Raw genomic sequence first — 21,077 nt, forward strand, 5'->3', positions numbered from 1 at the left:
AGTTTAAATCCAAAACTTGAAATTTCAGATTTTTCACTGACTACAGGTTCAAAACTGTTATTGAGGAACATTTATGTTAGGGTAAAAGCATAGATCTGTGTCACCATTTGTGATACAAAAACCTAGTTTGGTCAAATCTCATTTCTCTATCAAAACTCAATTTAAAAAAAAATCTAAAAATACCCTTTTATAGATTTTAGATTCAATATCATCATTATATAAAATTTTGAGTGTTTTGATTAGTTATAATATGTTATAATCTCAAAATATTATAAGTCAATATTTCAACATTTCAGAAGATGCTCTCTCAAAAAATGAAAAAAAATAGTAAATCATATCAAAAAAATAAAATAAAAATATTTATCACTAGAGGAGAGAATCCTCTTCACGAATATGTAATTTATTTTCAAGAAGGTATAGATTTGATAGGGAAGTTTTGAAGAGAGGAAAAAACTTTTGGATTCTGACAAGGTCGAACTTGAGTACTTATAACAAAGAAAATATACATCAAAAATAATTATTTCTTTTTTCGTGCACTAGCTATTCATGTCATCTATAAAATATTTTCAAATTAGAACAAAAAAACGTGATTTGCACATACTTGTTTGACGAGAACTACATCCTATATTTTTTACAATTAAAAAAGGGACTTCAAAATAAAATAAAATGAATAAATTCTTAGTCAAAAAAATTATAAAAATTATAGGCATAAAATTTATACAATTCTACACATTTCATCAGTTTACATCATCTTCATATTTTAAACACAAATACCATTTTTTTGTCATTAATGTTGAACTGTCACATTCTGATATCACGTTTCTTTATAAAAGGTGACACAGGTTTGTGCTTTTACCCGTTATCATTAATGATTTGATTACAATGGGGGGCAATCATGACAATGTTTTCTTGGAGCTGTTAACTGGTTTTGTTTAAAACCTATTTGGTTTTCTATGCTATGACGTTTGATATGTTTTATACTATGTTCTTTGTCCTTTGTGGTTGTGCACTTGATACATTTTTTTCTTATGCTTGTCATTGTTTTTTGTTGTTTGGATGTATTTACTATTGTGTTGTAGATAGTTGATAAGATGACACAAATATTCTTGCATGTCATTCTGATAAGTTTTCATAGTGCATTGTTTTCTGATACAGGATTCATGGCTTTGACAAATGTGTCAATTCATAATTGCCTATGTGGTGCTAGGCCATGCCATTTAAAAGTCACGCACGAACAAAAATCCTGGGCGCTAGTTTTGGTGTTGTCCCGAGGGGAAAAAGGTTATTAATGACATGTAATCTCTTTACTATGAACTAATGTATATTTTTTTATTGTAGGGGAAGATGGTTGCAAACATTTCATGTGGGTTGATGTTCGCTCTACAACTGCACATAATGAAGGAGATGAGTGGAAAATGTGTAAGACACGAGAGGTGGTCAGGGATTCATGGCTTTGACAAATGTGGCAATTCATAATTGCCTATGTGGTGCTAGGCCATGCCATTTAAAAGTCACGCACAAACAAAAATCCTGGGCGCTAGTTTTGGCGTTGTCCCGAGGGGAAAAAGGTTATTAATAACATGTAATCTCTTTACTATGAACTAATGTATATTTTTTATTGTAGGGGAAGATGGTTGCAGACATTTCATGTGGGTTGATGTTCGCTCTACAACTGCACATAATGAAGGAGATGAGTGGAAAATGTGTAAGACACAAGAGGTGGTCAGGACTGACACTGGTTCACTGACAAAAGCTAAAAATATGATGAAGGACATGAGTTTCAGATGTGTAAGGCATGACATTAGTGTAAAATGTATAAGGCACAAGAGGCTGAAATAGTGTTTTTGCGTTGCCTTGTATGCTGCCTTCTATGTGTAATTATTGGCCTCCTTTTCTGCATTGTATATTAGAACCTTATGCAACAATGAGCTTAATAAAGACAAAAGTTTACTACATGTTTTATGAGTTACCTTGATCTCATAATTTTGTATACAAACATTTGACAAATTTTATTTAATGTCAAGACAATTTATAAATTAATGAAGTTTTTGGAGTACATATTTTCCATCTCTAGCATTGTTTTAGTGACAATAAATAAAATGACACTAAAATCATGTTAAGTATAAGATACATTCTTATCACATTTTAAATCATGCTAAAATGATGGATTAAAAACATATCACATTCATGTTGAAATTTAAAAATAAAAAAAATTGCTTATTCTTGTCGGTATTCCAATTCCAGAAATGTGCAACCAAATGGTGGAAATGTGTATTCTCATAATGAATTCTTGACGAACCAAACGGTCCCAAATCAAAGTTTCTGAATGCTAATTCTCGAATCATATTCCAGCAACCAAACGGGCCCTAAGGGAGGTCCCATGCTTAACTGTATCTTTGTGGAGCATAAGGTCCCACGACAATATTTTTTTTTACTATACGATTGTTAGAATCTTTTGTAGGAAAATATGACCTCTTACTTTTGGATTTGTAAATTCAAGGTAGGGATCCTATGAGGAGGGCTTAAACTCTATTTTTGAGGAAGAGGGTGTCCCATGAACAAAATTTTATGTTCTACGAGATTATTTGAAATTTCATCCTTAAAAATATGAACTATTCCTTTCTAACTTGCATATTTAAGGGGATCAAACATTTTAATTTCACAATTTTGTTAAAAGAATAATTTTGAAGGGACATTAGAAATTTTACTTAATAAATTATAGATGACATATTGTTTTCATGAGATTACCAACTTAAAATTTATTCTTAAACACTACCAAGTGATTCCAATTCTATAGGAAGCCCATTTTCACTCACTCTAGCCTAAACAAGTAAAGAGGTGAAAATTGTCCCAATAATTGTTTGTACCATGTGTCAATCATCTATTTTTCCCATCAAAAAAATTATGAATATTTTAAAAAAGAAAAAGTTTCTTGTATTACTATAATTTAAAAAAAAAAATTCAACTTCCTTAAATTGTTAATCTCAAATATATTATAATATTATAAACAATTAATCTTTACATATTCCTTTAAAATCACATCAACCACAACTCTAAGGGTGTAGTCCTATGGAGGGGCGCTTTGTAAAAAAATTCAGCGAGTACCCTAGAATTTTTTTAGGATTAATTCAAAGTGGGAGGTCCATGCATTTTGTATTGGAGTTAGGCTGGGGTTCCATGGAAGCCAACTTCCTTAAAAATAGAGTTGCACCCGCTGAGATTTTTTAAGAAATTTGTAAGCTAAACGGTCCTATGGATTTTATAATTTGAGTTTCAGCTCCCAAATTTAAGGAAAAACTTTCTAAAATTTATTTTATGATAAAATACTTTTTTAGTTTTAAAGTTCTAGTCTTTGACAAACGGCTAGATTTTTCCCTAAGCTGGTGGGGCTATTTCCAGCCCCACCCCATTTTCATCTGCTTCCTAAAAAAGCGGGGCTCCTATTATGAAGGAAAAGATTCTAATTAAACTTGTAGCCCCTCAAAAAATTTCTTATGGGACCTCTTCTACCTGAAAAATAGCCCTGTAGCCCCCCCTCATGGGACCCTTGCCTTATGCTTAAAAAGTTTAAGCCCCATAATTTATGGAAGTGGGTGGTCTCATGATTTTATTTTATTTTAACATATTCAATTTACTTACTAAATAAATAACTATGTTTAAAAAATATATTGATAAAAAATAAAAATTGGTATATGTTTGACAAATGACACAAGAAAAGCCTAAGCTGGTGGAGCAATTTCTAGCCCCCCATCTTTTCCACCCGCTTAAATATGCAAATCTACACCCTAAAAAGTAGGGGTTGCTACATTTGAGGAGAAGATTCCAATTAATACTATAGCAAACTTTTTTTTGACTTCATAAGACCACCCACTCCACAAAAATAGATCACAGAGGACCGAACCCTAAGCCCCTTCCACAATACCCCAACCAAATTACTCTCTAACTTAATGTGTCAATAACAAACATTTTCCTCTAGTTAATGAGTTGCCCATTACCAACCCCAACGATTTCACACAAAGAAATACAGTTTTATATATTATTATTATCATTTAACATATCGAATATCATTATAATTTTTTATAAAGGAAGGAAGGAATTGTTTAATTTTTAAAGAAAAGATTAGCTATCATTTACAAAATAAAACGGCGTACAGTTGTAAAACAAATCAATCTGAAACGCAGATATATTTATCCTCAACCTCAGGTTATTATACGCGGCCAGTAGCAGCAGGGAACTTTTGCTTCAGCACAGGAGGTATGTTTAAATCAGAACTCTACTATTCTGTAGATAAAATAAAATAAGTTGTTTTAAATCGATTTGCCACGGTTCGATTCGTTAGAACTGCGAAAACCCAAAAAAATCTATTGAGAATCCACTGTTTTTTGCCGCAGATGTTAAAAAAATGACTTTGGCATGATAATTGATTAGAACTTGCGAAGTCTGGTTTGTAATTCATCTTTTCTTGGAGTGAAGTTGGAAAATAGACGATTTTGGCATTAAAATGTATTATAATACCCAACCCTGGAAAATTTACGTCGGGGATGTGTTAAATGAAGGATTTTTCACTTTAAAAAGGATTGGAGCTCTAATTGCTTTGCGAAATTTTGGCGTGAAATTTGTTTCGTTTTTGGAAAGGGGTAGAAATAATTGTTTTAAAAAAAAATTTACCACGACTTTAAATGATTAAAATAAAGATATGATGGTGCGGGTGCGAAAAATAGAAGATCTGATAATTAAGAAATAGCCCAACACTAAAATTTAAAAATAATATTGTACTGAATTTTGTTTCCTTTTTTTTTTATAAAGTTTGGGATCGATCTTCTTAAACATCAGTGTAACCCCGAAAACACTGAAAATTTTGTTTTAGAACCATCTTTTTGGTATAAAAGATGATAAAACATGTTCAATTGACCGGAATACCAAAAATGTAAAGTAATATGATTTGGAATCTAGTTTTGATTATTTGGCGTTGAGGTGGAAATACAGAGTCTTAGCTAAAAGACTTATCTAAATCTAAAGGCCCTGAAAAAATAGTTCAGACTTGTGACTTTATTGGCGCAGACGTGCAAAAAACGGTTTTAATCTTTAAAGTCGTTTCCAACCCTCAGAACTTGAATAATTTGGTCTTTTTTTAATTTCGTTTTGTTCTTCTAAAGGTGGAAATAGATTGTATCACCCTAAGAATTTTTAATAACCCAAAATTCCTGATTAAATAGGCTTAGCATTGAGATATATTGGTTGGGTAATGTAACAGGAATGATTTTTGCATGGAATACTTTTGGAATTCTCCATGTAGAAAATTTCTTTTTTTGGTTTAGATTTAATTTTTTTTGTGACCCCTAAAGTGTGGGAGTTGGTCTAGAATCTAGGATTTTAGACTCTTCTGTGCATCGGTGAAAACTAAAAACAAGTTTTTTTCAGTTAAATAATTTATTGCAATCCAGAAAACTGTCAGAATTTTAGCATAGAGTTTAGATTTCTTGCTGCAGAAGTGGAACGTAAAGGAATTTGGATTATAGTTGTAACAACAAAAGTATTGTTGAAATGTAGAATGGTCTGTCATTTCATTTCTTTGGATTGTTGAAATGTAGAATGGTCTGTTATTCCATTTCGTTGGATTGTAAATTGTGAGAAGTAAAAGGAAGAAGGAAATATTGTTAATTTCTAATGGTTCCTGGGTTCGAGTTTCTTCTGTGGAGGTTGCAGTTCTGAGACATGGAATAATACTAGGCTTTGGCAATTGGCTTAATGCGATTGATTTGATCATGCTAAATATTTAGATCTTCTATGCATCATGGCCCGAAATTTTAGCTTTTTAAACATTTTTATCATTAAATTGGCCCTTTTAATGCACGGATGGAGCATTACTCAAGTTTAGGTACCATGATTAAGATTTGTGGTATGCCTTTAGGCTATGTTTCTCATATTTTACCTTTAATATATATTATATCCTAAATGTGTTAATAAGATTGCTCTGATTAGGTCGTCTACTTCTGCCAGGTGAATATTAAATTAGTTGGGGATGTGTGCCTTGGCTATGCTGCTTTATCCTTGTTTCATGTGTAAGTATGCTGTCTAAAATTTAAACAGAGGGCATTCTTGTCATCATTTCACCTATGTCATTTTTGGGATTTCTTGATTCTCATGCTTTGGTTCCGAGGGACATCAGACTGTCACAATTTTATTTACGAACTCTTTTTCTTGTGTTGGTATTTTTTAGTCTGCAGGAATCAGGTATAGCACCTCCTATAAACTATAGTGCAACAGTTGAACTTTTTAATGTGCTCAGTGATGTTGGTGTGACATGTTTTCAAGTACCATGTAGGGGGGACTATACTTCATGACCTTGTGCTTTACCACAAGGAGTTCTTGCCAATTGAGCTAGGCCACCAACCCCTTGTTTTACATTTTATTAATAGGTCTATTTCAGAATTTAAATATTTTTGAGAACATTTGGTTGGTGCATTCCAATGACGATTGCAAGATTCTCGGGATTTGACCTTTTTTCATATGTCAGATGAAAGTCAGCCAATCATATACTCATTTGATTCAATTTCTCTCATAAATTAATCATAAATTTTTACTCTTTGGACATTTGTGAATATCTAGAGGAAGATTTAATATTTGAATCATCTATTTATAGGCAAAAGAAAAATGTATTAAGGAATTTTGATTTCTCTCTTCAAGATTGTTTGAGAGAAGGAAACCTCCCTCACAAGGGGGTGACAAAATTGGCTTGTTCCCTAGAGACAATCTTGACTTGCACTTCTTTCCTAAGGGTCCCAATGAGTTTCCGACATGTTACCCCTTTGGGCTATCTTCCTCTTATTTTGGCACCTTGTACCTTGTATTGGGCTAGTGTGTGTTAGTGTGACTGCTCTTGTTAAGTGGCCTACATGTGGGAGGTAAATATTAAATCATTTTGGGAGATATGCATGCATGCTTTCACACTATGTGTTATTCTACTAAAATTGCTTGTATTGGAGTTGTTAATTAGCTCTTCATGTTTCAAGTTTGTGTAGTTGGAAGAGTCTCTTTGATGTAGTATCGTTGATTGCTAGTTGTTGGATCTCTTAAATATAATGGCATACAAAGCAATGTGTCCATTTTCCCTCTTGGTTCCAAGAGTTTACATCACTCACCCATTGCGATGATCTTACAATTTGTGGGGAGTTTGGAGAAAAGTACGACTTGTGATTGCTATTCCCTAGTTTTGCCTTGTGATGATTAAGTGTTTGGCTTGCAATGTACAGTAACTGAGGTGGTTGGTAGAAGCTCAGGGTAGATTAAGACATTTTATTAGCGCTTATTTTGGTATCCCTTGGACCTTTTGGTTAGTTGAATGGAGATATAGGGGAAAATGTATGAGAACTTTTGCTGACCATTCAATGCACCATTATCAATAGTCTAGGATTGTTTAGAGGCTGAGACAACTACAAATAGAAGGAAAGAGAATTCGGTGAGGCAATTATTTTGATTAGCTCATGATATTTTAGGGAGCACACACCAAGGAGAATTGAATATAGAGATTGGTAAGGATCAAAGGTTGAGGATCAAATATTTGCCAATGCATTGAAAGATCACCCACTCTACAAATACAAAGCTTGCAAATGCTTGTTAGCATGGTCAATAACTCAGCCACTTCTTCAGAAATCTAGTACACTTCATAATTCCTTTAGTGAAATTAGGTGGTTGTGCACACAATCATGGATATTTTCGGGCGAGATCTTAAATGTATTGGTATTTGTGAAGAATCTAGTGCTATTGATAGACAATTTAAATAGTCATACCTTCAAATCTTCTTTACAATGTCTTTTGTATAAATAGAGAATCATGCACATTGGTTGTGATGGAATTTTGTGTGCTTACTTTTTTCTGTTGACCCTTGTTTATAAACTTTTCTCATTTTCTTTTTCTATTTGTTATGTCTGAAGTTGGACTCTTCATGTGCCAAGGGCTTCAACCCCTTTCTTGTATGTGGACGTTTATCATTTTTGAACACTAATATAAGGATTGGCTTTTTCAAATTTATGATACTTCTAGAATCTACACCGTGTATGAAATATTTTCTGCCTTTTGTATTATTTGTAGTGTGTTCATCTTGTTGTTTGTTGATTATTGTTTCATATGTTTAGCTTCATTTGAGCGATTGAAATGACTTAATCGTGATGCATTGCCATTTTATATTAGGATTTCATTGTCATGTGTTTTTGCCCTTTAGGTTTACCAATAAATCATGTTTGTGCCACATGGTTGTCAGCCCACACTAGTTTTTTTTAGCTCCGTATGCCATGAGGCCATTGGATTCTCCTTGTATGCAGGCATGTTGCGATCTTTGAGAACTTCAAGTTTCTTTCCCCTCTTGTTCTTCTAAATTGAATGGATACAATTTTAAGTAAACCAGTTCCTTTCAGTATTAGATGAATTAGAAACTTGGGATAGCAGATGAATGGTTAGTGTAGTTAGAGACTTAGGCCCATGTAAGTCCATTGTTGAATTAGATCCTCCCTAGTCATAGTTTCCCTGTATAGCTTAGCAAAATCCCGCAAAAGGTAAATTTATCCACTTAGTATGAAGGATGTTGGAATTTGTAGTGCCATAGACCTTTTGAAGAGCTTAAATGAACCCCATAGGGGTAACTCTAATAGGCTTTTGCACATGCACCACGTAGAGTCAAATGCATTGGTGGCATTTGCAAGAGAGTAGTGAGCTTTTCACATATGTGGTGATTGATTGGTTGAATGTGTTCCTTGTAGAACTGCAATATGTTTATTTATTTTCTATTGTACAATGGTTTTCTTATACACTTATACATCTCTCTTAAACTAGGTGCATAACATCCCATACCTAATGACTTTGGAGATCAAAGTAGCTATGGAAAAATGTATCTTGCATCAATCCAAAAGTTTTTTTTTTCATCACCTTTTTTACCCTCCTCTCTTGCTTTAACTTGAATCAGTGACAAATTCCACTCTCCTGTCATGGCCATTAGTTGCAATGCCTCTTGCAAATCAAGCATCCTCTTCAAGATGATGGAGTACTATGCATATTTAGTCTCTACATTTTCAAAAACACCTTGGAGAAGGTTTTGGTCATGTGAATATCTACACATCTCTAGCATCATTAATTATTGCTTTGAGTCAATTGGTTTTTCTTATGCCATGAGCGCAATATTCATGGCACACACCTGCAAGGACTCCATCGAATATGTTTGTATGCCACCTTAATCCATTTTCCTTTGACTTGGCAAACATATGTTACATTTGTCACCGCTTGCAGGAATTTCTCTTGCTTAACATCCTCAGAAGCATCTATAATGATTTGAAACTAAAATTCAACATCCTTGTGGTGTAGTCAACAACTACAAGGAAGTAAGGGTCCTCTATACATGTGACCATTATGGTGATGAGCATGATGCTGCTTGGTATTTTTCCCCTCATCCATAACTATCCTACATTGATTAGTGACCTAGGTGGCTTTCATTTTTCCCAGTAGAATATTAAAATCAGAATATGTTGCTCTTATTTAATCTCATTTATTGTTGAGCTCATTTAATCTCTCTTAGTGGTGTTGCTATTATTATTTTTGCCACAACTTATAATAAGGAGAAAGAGCTACATGGAATGGAATGCCATTGGCAAGGAAGAATCTTCCTCATCCTTATTTTTCACACTGAATAACTTTACTATTATGTTTATGTTGTCATTACTACTATGTCTCCATTTACCTTTGGGCACTGTTGCCCTTACACTTCATAAAAAAGTATGAAGTTGTGGCCCTTGGAAAGTCTTAGTACTGGTACTAGTAGGAACCTGTTTGTTGTCCTTACACTTTGCAATTATGTTTATGTTGTCACTACTACTATGTCTCCATCTCCCTTTGGGCTCTGTTGCCCTTACACTTCATAAAAAAGTATGAAGTTGTGGCCCTTGGAAAGTCTTAGTACTGGTACTAGTAGGAACCTGCTAGTTGTAGAGTATAAGGTACAGGTATCTGGTCTCCATCAGATCCCTACAATCTCTTTATTTTTAACTCTTTGTTCAAGTAACAATTCCTAACATATCTCTACATCTTTGTCTTAGACTTGGAGGTGTGCATTAATTTTTGTAATTTTATCTTGAGATTCAAGTTGACAAAAATGACATTGCCAAAGTATAGTGTCCTTCATTGCCTTGAGTTTTGCTTGTAATTTGGTTGCAAATTGTCTTTAAGGTCCTGCTATTTGAAGTACAATTAACAAATTCTTCTTATAACTTGGAAGGGTAATCAAAATACACAGAAGCAATAAAAGGGCAAGTCGATTGGAGGTAAAAAAATTAGTAAAAGTTGGAATTCTCCAGAGTTGGTGACCCAAAAAAGGTTTTTTCTAGCCAAGGGGATAATTAGGTTTTTTTTTGGCAGGAATTCTTCTTTCTGGGTAATGAATTTTGAAAGATCAGACTGTATGTTGATGATTTCAAACTTGAACAGCTGTAGATTTATGCAATTTTAGAGTATTCGTTCTCTAAACAAATTTGATATAGGGGTTAAGATGAAGAGAATGACTAGTTTTACTAACCAGGTTTAGCATTTGATGGTTTGTTAGGGATCAAGCAATTGTAATTCTCACTATCAATTTGCAGTTATGGTTGGGACATCAGATTTCTTTACCGTCATAGCCATTATGTGGGGTGCAAAAAACAAAAAATGAGGAAGTTAATGGTAACTTTCTCAAATTTACTCCTATTTTGCCACAATTTTGTGATTATGGAGAGCAATTTTCAAAGAATTGACTGAGTTTTTGCAGAGTTTGGTTTTTTTTCTGATGGGAGGACTTCAGCAGGTTACTTCTGTAGGTGCCCAGCAATACAATGCTTTGAGCAAGAGCTACTAACCTCCCAGACTGATTTAGGATCTTGGAATTACATAGAGCTTTATTTGTGATCAATCTAGATATGTGCTGGCATTGCTCGGGTATAAGCACTCTTGGGGAGGGAAGGCTGTAATGCTCCTATTTTGACACCATATTGTTTTTTGGGTGTTGGCTGGTTTCTAGTGGTTTCCATAAGTTTCTGGCGAGTTTGCAAAATGTCAATGTTCTTGGAGAGATGAGTTTTGGGTTTCCTAAGCATAAGATGACAATTTGAATTTCAATTGCCTTTTAGGATTGCTGTCATGCTCGTTGTAGCATTTCTGGCGATCTAGGTACTACATTTCTCGGATAATATGGATATTTTGTGGTGAGTGTTTGGTTTGGCACCCAACATCTTTCTTTAGCATCAGTTTCTTCTCGGCATGGTCAATTTTATTTTTTTGTGTGTTGGTGACAGTTTTTCCATAGTGATTTGGATATTTTAAACTATTGCACCAAAGTATAAAATTTCATTATAATATTTAATTTAGTGTATTAATTTAATGAAGTTTTGTATTGTCCCCCTAATGGATGCCAAGGGAAAGAGAGACTTGGGCATAATTTATTTTTAAATTGCTAAATGTTCTTTTTTGACGGAAATAAATTGGTTTGAAACTAAAATTCCTCCATTTTCCCTCTCAACTCTATGAAAGGAGGATTTAGGCTCTCATTTGTAATATTGAGAGTTGTACACTTATTGAGATGTTGTCGAAGCGACCAATGACCTCTTCAAGGAATTGTAGGTCAGATAATAGATTTTTTTATCAATATTCACTAGTTTCAACTGCGAAAGATCCATCTTAGCTGGTTAGGTGATGACATGTGGGAATTACTTTGATTTCAATGGAGCTATGGAATTTGCCAATTTGGAATTTCAGGATAAACGAAAATCTTTGATGTGTTTTGATTGCAAACTTTCAAAGTCTATGTGGTTTGATTTTACTGAGATGTTGATTATGTTTGAAGTGTGCAGTCAAGGGGTTACTGTTACTCATGATGTTCCATCCAATTTTGCTTCTTGAAGTGAGGCAAAGGAAAATAAACAATTGAATGTGTTTTGATTGCAAACTTTGGAGGTCCATTTGGTTTGGTTTTGCCGAGATGTTGATTGTGTTTGATGTGTGTTGTCAAGGGTTTACTGCTGGTCATGTAGTTTGGGAATCGATGGTGCCCAAGTTGGGTTGTTCCATTCAATTTCCTTTGTTGAAGTGAGGTAAAGGGAAGGAAACAATATAAAACCTTTACAAGGTGAATTTCCATTGATTCTTGTCAAATTGAGGTGTTGTTTCTAGATGAATGGTTTTTTCAAAGCGGGCTGTACCATGTCCCTGAGCACCCCAAGACTGAAGTGCCTAGGTTTTTAGGACTTTTGCTTGTCTTTGGTGGTCCCAGACCTTTATTTGCCAGACAATGGTGCTTAGGGGGAGTTGTGGAGTCTTCTGTGCTGGCTACCTTTCATCTCTGAGTCAACCCATTGTTGGGCCAGTTTGTCATATGTTTCATAGATTCTTGTCTCTTGCCATTTCAAAATTGACAGTGAGAGTGACTGAAGCAATTTGATGCTTTCTGGAGGTGTTCTAACTTCTATGTAATGCAAGAAGGGTTTTAAAGAAAATCCAACATGTTACAAAAAAACATATAAAATGTTTAATAGGACAGCACACCTGCAACACAGATCTCTGTTAACAGACCTAAAAAAGGTTAACTCCCCACCTTTTGAAGTTGCCACAAAGTTTTGGAAGAGTCAGTTGTCAAAACAGGACTAGAAATCATAAACAAAATACAACAATATATCCTGGGAAAAACCCTCTGCAATGAGGGAAACAACCCAGCCCCACCAAATAAATCCTTATATTGAAGAAGTAATAATAATTACAATGCTTTAGAGACATAGCTTTATAATTCAGAGATACAGCTCTAAGAATCAGAGATACAGTTCTATGAACACAAGATTAACAATTCACCAATGAGCACCTTTGATCAAGACATGTGACTGTTGCTACGGAACACCTTAATCTGATCGAATCTCTATAATTTAGAGATACAACTCTAAGAATCAGAGATACAGTTCTATGAACACAAGATTAACAATTCACCAATGAGCACCTCTGCTCAAGACATGTGACTGTTGCTACAGAACACCTTAATCTGATCGATTCATCACCAAAGCCGAGAGCATCTTTTATCCTGGCTGAGATGCAGATCATAAATCTGATATGAGCCGTGAATGCAGAAAAAACATAGTTCCACTGATCTGTGCATATAAGAGAAACTTATCAATTGCGAATAAGGAGGATACATGCAGTGAGATAACGTTGCAGATGATCTGTATATTGCCGCCCATAACGTCAACGCTTGGAGAATGATTAAGTACCTGAAGCGAGTGGTGACGGGATAATAAACTTGCGCTTTGACATCCGTTACACAAGATTCGGGTATATATGCGATAACAAGAATAATCTTCCTCTAGGCAGTCGGTAACTGCAGCAGACAAGAATAATTCCAGATAAGAATATGCAGGACCCAGAAACCAAGTGAGGAATAGAATACGATGATGTAGAAAGACACCTGGAGGATAAAGTTAAATACAAAGATTCTCCAAAAATATGTTAGTGCATATTTAATATAAATTTGCCATTTCTAAATCATAGAATTCCAGAATATCATATAATGCTAAACTATTTAACACTCCCTCTTAGCGAATATGAAATTTAGATTCATATGCGTAACATAGTAACACAATTATTTATAATCATGGAATAGCTCAACATGAAAATTTATTCATAACTAATAATCATGGAATTGCTCAACATGAAAAATTTGTAAAACTCACAGCTATGCCTTTACTCACGGACTCTCTCAACGTGAATGGTCATGGAACCTCTCAACATGACATCCAACTCTCATCACGGAATTTCTCAACATGATAACATAATGGACTCTCTCAACATGATATTCACTATCGTATAGTGAAAGAGTTGTCATAGCTGATCTTACAACAATTATAAGTTCACACACCAAAAATGGTAATAGATAAATCTACAAAACCAGACTTTGTTCCATTTAAGTCTTAAGATTTACCATACCTAGCTTATCCCTAAAATAATGAAATTTCACCTTTGAAAGGGGCTTGGTAAGAATATCAAGAGTCTGATCATCAGTGCTGATATACTTCAGCTCCACAGCCTTTCGAAGTACCATGTCCATTAAATAATGATACTTCATTTCTATATGTTTTGACTTGTCATGGAAAACTGGATTTATAGAAATCTTTATGCAGCTTTGGTTATCATAGAAGATTGTAGTAGATTCAGAGGATTTTCCAAGTAATCCACTTAGAAGATTTCAAAGCCAAACAACTTCTCGAGCTGCTGAGCAGTCTGCCACATATTCAACTTCAGCAGTACTTTGAGCTACACATTTTTGCTTCCTGCTGCACCAAACAATCATGGCTGAACCAAGGCTGAAACAAGAACCTGATGTATTCTTTCTGTCCACAATACAACCAGCCCAATTAGAGTCTGAGAATCCATAAAGTTGCAGATCATTAGAACAAGAGAAACTCAATTCATATTGTAGGGTCCCTCTGACATATGTCAAAATATGTTTAGCTGCAATGAAATGAGATTTTCTTGGCTCACTCATAAACTGACTCAAGGTATTAACAGCAAAGCAAATATCAGGCCTTGTATTGATGAGATACATGAGAGAACCAATAAGCTGACTGTAAGGGGTACAATCAATTAATTCTGATTCAGCTGAAACTACTTGAAGTTTCTTCAAATTAGATTCCATGGGAGTCACATTTGGCTTGTAATCAAGCATACCAAACCTCGTAAGGATGTCTAGAGCATATTTACCTTCACTGATAATGATCTCATTAGATTTTTGCCAAATCTCTAAACCAAGGAAGTAGTGCATTTAACCAAGATCTTTCATCTCAAATTCAAAGTCAAATCTTTTTTGCATTTGACAATTAGTTCATCATCATTTCTAATAAATAGATTTTCAACATAAAGAACAAGGATTAACGTGAGATCACTAAACCTTTTGAGATAAATATTTGGATCAGCTTCATTTTTTTGTCTAACCCAGACTCAAGAGGTAGCTGTCAATGCGCTCGTATGAAGATCGAGGTGCTTATTTAAGACCATACAATGCGTTTTTTAGTTTGCATACGTGAGATTCTTTGTTATGAATAATGAATCCATTAGGCTGCTCTACATAAACCTCTTCATCAATAAAACCATTGAGAAAGGCTGTTTTGACATCCATATGATGAATCTTCCACTTTTTAATTGTAGCAATAGCAATAATGGTTCTAATGGAGGTGTATCTTGCTATAGGAGCAAAAATTTCATCATATTCTATACCTTCCTTTTGACCAAAACCTCTGGCTACAAATCTAGCTTTGAATTTGTCCACACTCCCATCAACAACATGTTTTGTCTTGAATAACCACCTAGAGGAGATGATTGATTTATCTTTAGGACGAGGGACAATCTCCCATACTTCATTTTTAAGAATTGACTATATTCTTCTAGCATGGAATCTTTCCAAACTTGCTGACCTATAGCTGATTCAAAACAAGAGGGTTCAGCGTCAATGAGATTACACATTAAAGCAGAATAATTATCAAATGTTTGAGGTCTTTTACTTTCTCGAAAAGTTCCCTTAGGAGCTGAGTAATTTTCAGCTTCTTGCATAATATTCCTTGCCCACAAGGGTCTCTTCTTTTCATTCATGTGAACACTAGGACCAGCTTCTGAAAAATCTTGAATCTTAGGAGGAGGACAAACCGGAGGTGAATCCTCCCTCTGAGAGAAATGAGAGGAAGTAGGAGCAGCAAGAGGAGGATTTTGAAGAACAAAAGGAACAACCAAATCAATATCGATAGAAGAATTAATAGATTTGCAACAATCAAAATTTTCTTTAAAAGAAACATCTCTACTTAGCTTTATTGATTTTTTCCCCGGAATGTAGATTCTATAAGCTTTTGAAGATTCGCTATAACCAACAAAGATTCCCCCTTTAATTGAAGGATCTAATTTAGATCTTTTATCTTTGGGAATATGAACATAAACTGATGAACTAAAAACTTTTAGATGACTTACGTCAGGTTTAGAGCTTAAGCTTGCTTGTTCTGGAGTCATATTATTAAGGACATGATGAGGACTTCTATTTTGAACATAGACTGCTGTCTTGCAGGCCTCTGCCCAACGAAAAATTTGCAAATTCAGATCATGAATCGTTGCTAGCAGCCTCAACAATAGTCCTTTTTTTCCTTTCAGCAACCCCATTCTACTAGGGATTGTAAGGGACACAAAACTCCTGCATGATTCCTGCTTCAACACAAAAGGATTGAAAAGAACTTGAAACAAATTCACCTCCATTATCAGATCTAAGAGTCTTAATTTTCTTTTCTGAAAGGTTTTCGACTAAGGCTTTAAATTCCTTAAACTTGGATAGGACTTCATTAGACTCTTTGGATTTAAGGAAGTAAATCCATGTCTTGCAAGAGCAATCATCAATAAAGGTGACATAGTACCAAAAACCACTTAAGGAAGCTGATGACATTGGTCCACACAGATTTGAATGAATCAGCTCTAATATATGCTTAGCCCTACTTTCACTTGAATGAAAAGGGCTCTCTGAAATTTTTCCCAGGGAACAACCTTTGCAAACACCATCATGAGAGTGGCTGAGAAGAGGGAGACCTTCAACAAACTTCCCTAAGGATGAAAGAGATTTAAAGTTGAGATGACCAAATCTCTTATGCCATAACAAATTATTATTAGAAGCAACATGATTTAGAACTTGAACTTGCCTAGCTAACAGAGACTTCCATGATGCTCTCCAATAATTTGAGCAAAACTGAAATCAGAATCTTTCTTCCAAGCAATCACACTTCTAGTAGAAAAAAATAATATTGAAACCTTTATCTTCTAAGGCTGAGATGGAAATTAAATTCCTCTTGATACCAGGAACAAATAAAACATCACTAAGATGAAGAAGAATACCGGATTTTAATTTTAAGAAGGTGTTGCCTGCCCCTTTAACAGAATAAGATGCATCATCACCAATGATCACTTGAAGATGAGAATGTGATTGAGAATCTGTTTCAATCAAATTTGAAATATGTTGTTTGAACTCGGAGATGTGACAAAAAGCACCACTATATATCAACCAAGTACTACGATCAGCTTGTACATTACTAGACAAAGCTGATATAAGTACAAGACCTTCTGAATGATCACAAGAATACTTTGAAGGAGAAGAATCTTTCGTATCAAACACAACCACATTATGAAGATTGGGCTTCACAGTGCAATGCTTTGCAAAATGACCAAGTTTTTCACACCTAAAGCATTTAATCTTGGAGAAGTCTTTTTTTCTTTTAAAATCAGAAGATGAGGAAGGATTTTATCTTCAAACCTTTTGAAATACTTCTTTCTTCCTCTTTTCCTTGAAGTGTGAGAAGTAAACACTTGATCTTCCACATTGTGACAGTTACGAGAACTCCCTCTAGCCTCCAGTTGACATTCCTCTTGAATACAATCAGTTCTCAACCTTTCAAAGGTTGGTAAATCACTTCTGCTGCTGATGCCTGGAATGAATGATTCCCAAGAATGAGGGAGACCATTCATTGCAAGCATGACCAGTTCTTTGTCGTTGACAATCTCCCCAATGCTACTTAACTGATCCTTTAACTCAGAAATCTTCAAGAAGAAAGAGACAATGGAGTTGCTTTTACACATCTTAATATGAAGAAGCTGCATATGAAGCGCTAGAGTTCTGCTAGTATTATTTATCTCATACACGCTATGCAAGGAATCAAACATCTCCTTGGCAGATTTTAGCTTGGAGATGGTGGGCACTAAATGATCCTTCATGGAGTCAATGATTATCCTCTCGGCCAGAATTGTATTCTTCTTCCAAGTTGCTTTTTCTGCAGGGTCAGTGGGTTCTTGAATTTCAAATTCCACAAATGAAAGAAGTTCATTTTCTTCAAGAACTAATAAGATTCTGAATTTTTTAAGAAATGAAATTAGATGCTCCTTCCAGTCTATCTTCAACCTTCAAACCGGGCACCATGGTGGAAATGAGGAAGCAGGATTGAAAAAAGAAATCTAGTCCAACCTTAAAGATCAAAAACCGAGCTCTAATATAATGTCAAAACAGGACTAGAAATCATAAACAAAACACAACAATATATCTTGGGAAAAACCCTCTGCAATGAGGGAAACAACCAGCTCCACAAAATAAATCCTTATATTGAAGAAGTAATAATAATTACAATGTTTCAGAGACACAGCTCTATAATTCAGAGATACAGCTCTAAGAATCAGAGATACAGTTCTATGAACACGGTATTAACAATTCACCAATGAGCAGCTCTGATCAAGACATGTGACTGTTGCTACAGAACACCTTAATCTGATCGATTCATCACCAAAGCTGAGAGCATCTTTTATCCTGGCTGAGATGCAGATCATAAATCTGATACGAGCCATGTATGCAGAAAAAACATAGTTCCACTGATGCCGTGCGTATAAGATAAATCTGATACGAGCCATGTATGCAGAAAAAACATAGTTCCACTGATGCCGTGCGTATAAGAGAAACTTATCGATCACGAATAATGAGGATACATGCAGTGAGATAACATTGGAGATGATCTGTATATTGCCACCCATAATGGCAACGCTTGGAGAATGATTAAGTACCTGAAGTGAGCGGTGATGGGATAATAAACTTGCACATTGACAACCGTTACACAAGACTCGTGTATATATGCGATAACAAGAATGACCTTCCTCTAGGCAGTCGCTAACCACAGCAGACAAGAATAATTCCAGATAAGAATATGCGGGACCCAGAAACCAAGTGACGAATAGAATACAATGATGTAGAAAGACACCTAGAGGATAAAGTTAAATACGAAGTTTCTCCAAAAATATGTTAGTGCATATTTAATATAAATTTGCCATTTCTAAATCATAGAATTCCAGAATTTCATATAATGCTAAAATATTTAACATCAGTTGCTGGTGGGTATTACTGGGTGGATCTGTTTCGGACTCAACAGGAGTGTAAAGGAGTTCCTATGCCCAGACCTGCAAATGATGGCAGTAGACCTTCAGTTCTACGTCCCATTTTAAGGCACTTCATGCTGGATTTCATGTATCTATATGATGGCAGTAGACCTGCAGTTGTACTTACAAATTCTGTTCAGACTTGTAAATCTTGTTCCTTCATTAATTTCAAGGCACTTACATGTATCTGTACAATATATAAATTTATAATTGAGGTTTCAGTTTGAAGAGTTTGTCCTTGAGGAAACTTGTAAACACAGTGATCTTCACATTGAGAATATCATAGTTGAAAAACTCACCAAAAAATCAATCGACTTGTGAGTACTACTGAGTCAAAATGCCAGGTAAGTTACTCACCCAAAAACTTGTCCAAATACACAATCTATTTTTTCTTGTTCACAGATAAATAAACACAATTTTCATTGGTGTTAAAGGTCTCAAAGGTCTTAATTGCTGCTGCGAGGGGTGCTTCCCCTTGATCTCGTTGGGTGTGTTGTCTTCAGACCCCATGAGAGGCACTACCCTTAAACCTCATTTGGGTCTCCACTCTCAAATCTTCATTAGTTATTGGAATCTGTGAAATGGAAATTTTGATCACAATAAGGTGGTGATGGGGAATTTTGAGATTTAACTCTTGAGTTGCCTACTTATATGTTATTGTTGCTCAACGTGCCAAAAGTCTTTTTAGTTCAGACAACTTTTACATATGACATGGTTAATGGAAGTGGCATTATATATTATAACACATTTAGAGTTGATCTTGTTTTTTGGTCTATGGTATTTATTAAATTATAACTTTGAATTATATGTGATCTAAATCAATAATATGCTTAACAAATTAAGTAAGATTTGTGTTATTGAAGAATATTTTTAAACGTTTATGCATATAAAATGTTTGATAAAACTGCCAAATTATTACCAAGTCTCGATTTTTAATATTTTGGACCTAACAAGTTATTGCCAAGTCTGTGTTTTTAACTGTGGATTTTTTGTCTCAGAACATTATGCCAATCAAATTCAATATTGCAGTTCATATCAGAATTTTGTGACAATGATTATCTGATTTGACATGCTCTTTGCATAATTCACATTGTAGTTTCATTGGCAAATAAAATAAAATTTTATGGTAGTTTTTCCAAACCAAGGGTACCATCAAGATCCCCTATTCAATCCAGAAAGCATTTGAATGCGGCTCAGAACTAGTTGACCCCTGTAGAGGTTTCTCTTCAGTAGATTTATATTAACCTATGAGGGATATCGTTCAGTCACAAAATAACCAATTGGAACTCAAACATATGGTTTTATCAATGCTCAATAATTCACGCCTCTACTGCTTGCCCTAAATACAAAGGTCAACAAAGTTTGTGAGGCAAAAACAAGCTACAGTCAATATGCCAATTGTTAACATGTAAAAAATGTTCAGGGGAGCAAGTTTGTCTTCCCCAATCCAAGCTTTAGTGAGTTGTGACAATGATGGAAGTGTATGCCCTTATTGAACTTGCCTTGACCTCTAGAAGATCATAGGTCCAATTAGACTACTTCACAAGATCTAAGAAGAGAGTAGTGGAAGAACTAGCCAAATGTGATTCAGTAAGTTTTAATAGAGAAAAGACATTAATGATCCCTCAATACAATGTTCTACTCGCTGCTCCATCCACACAGAAAATATTTATTGTAACCAAATTTGAAATTCCTGAGGTTTATAAGCAGCCAAAAATTCCTCCACGATAGGCAATATATTGTACAGTTGAAATCAGTTTAGTGGATGCTGCATGCTGCTCAAGCTATGCAGTTTTTGAGCACATTCAAAATAGTTGATCAGTTGGAGAAATCTAGAGTAAATGTGCCTCATTTTTAAGTCTTGTTACTTCAGGTATAAATGGGGTTGCGAACAAATACTTAGGGACAGAAGGTGATTGGCAGACAAACCAAGGTGAAGATATGCCAAGAATTCTTCAAAACTAGACTAACATTCTTCTGATCACTAAGGATGAGGCCCGAGCCCTTGTATGTAAACTTCACTATATAGAGACAACTCAACTCATAATTATAATTTAAAGTCTGGCATGTCAATTATGCCAAAGAAGACT

The 21,077-nt window shown here is 34.8% G+C and overlaps 1 protein-coding gene and 1 pseudogene across 5 annotated transcripts in view; one reads left to right on the top strand and one right to left on the bottom strand.

Annotated features, from left to right (window-relative positions):
• The first annotated feature begins 4,209 nt into the window (after positions 1-4,209).
• The window catches only part of LOC149539514 (cullin-3A-like), a 29,179-nt gene continuing 12,311 nt past the window's right edge, over positions 4,210-21,077 (top strand). For 2 of the 5 annotated variants that reach the window (XR_016356253.1, XM_089800747.1), the window contains exons 1-2: positions 4,210-4,254; positions 10,586-10,701. The gene's annotated coding sequence lies outside the window, so the exon portion shown is untranslated. Of the gene's footprint in view, positions 4,255-6,000; positions 6,063-10,585; positions 10,702-21,077 lie in introns of all 5 variants that reach the window. The other 3 variants (XR_016356251.1, XM_089800746.1, XR_016356252.1) reach the window with 2 other exon arrangements.
• LOC149539515 (secreted RxLR effector protein 161 pseudogene) lies at positions 14,237-14,812 on the bottom strand (annotated as a pseudogene).

The sequence above is a fragment of the Cupressus sempervirens genome, chromosome 9 (assembly GCF_028749045.1).
Source record: "Cupressus sempervirens isolate cs-2001-9-10 chromosome 9, ASM2874904v1, whole genome shotgun sequence".
Lineage (NCBI taxonomy): Eukaryota > Viridiplantae > Streptophyta > Pinopsida > Cupressales > Cupressaceae > Cupressus > Cupressus sempervirens.